We start from the raw sequence: 3,211 nt of genomic DNA on the forward strand, positions 1-3,211 counted from the left end.
AGGTTGGAGGCTAAGGCCAGCTTTGTGGGTGGTCTATGTGAACAGTCCCAACAAAATCTCCAGACACCAAGGTTTGGATGAGCTTCCCCAATTGACAATGTGCTCAATGTGTTGTTGGGAGAAGTTAGTTTTGCCTAGGGCTCCAGTAGGAGAGAACATATGGAAAATCTATGCAGGGAGATGTCCTAGACTCTGACGCATGTGCTTCTTCTCTTGGCTGATTTTAATGTGCATCCTTTCAAGGTAATACACCATAACAGTAACTATAACAGCTTCCAGTGAGTTCAATTTGAGTAAGCTTATTCTTCTACAATTCATATAATTGTCTTATATACATATTCTCTCTTGTCTAGATAGAAGTATATGACAAAGATAAGCAAATTTATTATTGAAGTATATATATTTCACTAATTATGATATAATCTAAGGAGCTATAACATGGAGACTCAAAAATACCTTCTAGTGAATTATCAAACCTAAGGGAGATTTTAGGGCCCCCCAGACATGCTATTGATATCATGAGTCTTAGAGACTCCCTAACTCTACACTTATTAAATGTATAATAAACATTATAAACATGTTTATAATAGTATTAAAAAATTGGTCACCTTTGGAGAATGTTAGGAAGACAATTATCTTAAAATCTGTTTGTTTGTTTGTTTTTTTAAAAAAAAAAAAAGGGAGGAAGCAAGCATTTATTCTGCCTTAATTAGATGAACTGGACCTCTGGATAACCAAATAATAGATTAGGGGAAATGTATCTTTTCAAAAATAATACAAGCATAAAATGATGCAGAAAGGGCTGAAAGAGTCTCACCATTTTGCAACCCTTAATGAATGAACAGATTTAGGCACTAAATATCAATAGAACTGAAACCACAAAAAGAGAAACAATTAGATAATACATACTTCCTCAAAGAATCCTACCCCACTTTACCAAAGGAATAAAACCTAAGCCTGATCAACTATCTAAATGCAGCTACCAATTACAAGGAGATAAGGACAGGAAACTTCAACTACATGTTGAGTGCTATGCAGTTAACACAATACAGAATGTCAGAATTCTCTAAATCAAAGAGATAGAAGAATAACCTTACTCAAATTGAACTCACTGGAAGCTGTTATACTTACAATTATGGTGTTTTATCTTGAAAGGATGCACATTAAAATCAGCCAGGAGAAGAGGCACATGGATCAGAGTCTAGGACACCTCCATGGACAGTTCTGCTAGCGACTATAAAGAAAATAAAGGAATGTCAGAAGGACCTGTAGACTAAAGTAGACTTATTAAATTATAAAATTGGCAGGAAAAAATTATATTGCCTAACATTTAGGCAATAAAACTATAAAGAAATACAAGGTAGTAATTACTATAAAAGTCAGGCTAGTGATTACTTACAGCAGATGTGAAGGAGTGGTAATTGCACCAGGCATATGGAGGGGCTTCCTGGGTGATTGGAAATGTTCTTTTTCATGATTTGCATGACGGCACAAGAGTTAAAGTGCCGGGGTCCAGCTCCAGCGGTCCAGGGAAAAGGGACAATGACCACTTCCTGCTGGTAAGGGGTGGTGTTGATGGCAACAGTTGTTAGGGTTCCATCAGAGGTAAGTGATCTGGGAACAGCAGAAGATGAGAGCTGCCATTCAGAGTTCCATTTCCATGACCATTTGTAGCTTGATTGGTTCTATGCATTTTACAGGATATCTCGGTGGGACTTCCAAAGATGATACCAAAATTTCTGTTTGGTTCTGAGTTCATTGTCTCTTGAAATTAAAGAATGAGTTCACAAAGAGATGAGCAAAAGCAAAGTTTTATTACAGAAAAGCTCCTTGATGCAAGAAGGGGACCCAGGCAGGTTGCCCCCTATTTATCTTGTAGCTGGAAGTTTGTACCTATTGACTACCTTTCTCAAATTTCCCCCCTCAGGCCCTCCACAAGTCTGAACGTCTTTCCAGAGTTTTCTTTTTCACATATAAGTGAGATCATTCAGTATTTGCCTTTCTCTGTATGATTTATTTAATTTAGCATAATACCCCCTAGGTCCATTTATGTTGTTGCAAATGGTAGAATTTCCTCATTTTTAATGGCTGTATTCTTTCATTCACTGATGGACATTCAGGTTATTTCCATTGGTTATTGTAAATAATGATGCTATAATCATGGGGGTGCAGATATCTTTTTAAATTAGTGTTTTCATTTTCTTTGTATAGATTCCCAGAACTAGAATTGCTGGATCATATGGTAGTTTTATGTTTAATATTCTGTGGATCCTCCATACTTTTTTCCATAGTGGTTGTACCAATTTACATTCCTACCAACAGTACATGAGGGTTCCCTTTTCTCCACATTCCTGCCAGCATTTATTATTTCTTGTGTTTTTGATGATAGCCTTTCTAGCAGGCATGAGATGATTTCTCATTTTGTTTTGATTTGCATTTCCCTAATGACTAGTGATGTTGAGCATCTTTTCATGTACCTGTTTGCCCATTGTATATCATCTTGGAGAAATGCCTGTTCAGGTCCTTTGTCTATTTTTAAATTGGGATAGATGGGGGTTTTGGTATTGAGTTGTATGAGTCTTTGTATATTTTGGATATGTGGTTTACAAATATTTTTCCCTATTCTATATGTTGTCTTTTCATTTTGTTGATTGTTTCTTTTGCTCTGCAGAAGCTTGTTAGTTTGATGGTACTCCCACTTGTTTATTGTGTATTTTGTTGTTGTGCTTTAGGTGGCATATCCAAAAAATCATTACCAAGAACCATGTCAAGGAACTTTACTCCTATGTTTCCTTCTAGGAACTTCATGGTTTTCAGTCCTACATTTAAGTCTTTAATTAATTTTGAGTTAATATTTGTGAGTGGTCCAGTTTTATTCTTTTACATGTAAATATCTAATTATCCCAGCACCATTTATTGAAAGACTGCCTTTCTTAATTGAACATTCTTGGCTTCCTTGTCAAATATTACCTGACTATATATACTTGGGTTTATTTCTAGGCTCTTGATTTTGTTTCATTAGCCTACTGGTCTGCGTTTATGTGAGTACCATACTGTTTTGATGACTACAGCTTAGAGTATAATTTGAAATCAGGAAGTATGATGTATCTTGCTTTGTTCTTTCTCAGAACTTCTTTGGCTACCCAGGATGCTTTGTGATTCCATATAAATTTTAGTAGTGTTTTTTCCAACTTCTGTTAAAAAATGCCAT

Source organism: Myotis daubentonii, chromosome 2, assembly GCF_963259705.1.
Source record: "Myotis daubentonii chromosome 2, mMyoDau2.1, whole genome shotgun sequence".
NCBI classification, from domain to species: Eukaryota; Metazoa; Chordata; class Mammalia; order Chiroptera; family Vespertilionidae; genus Myotis; species Myotis daubentonii.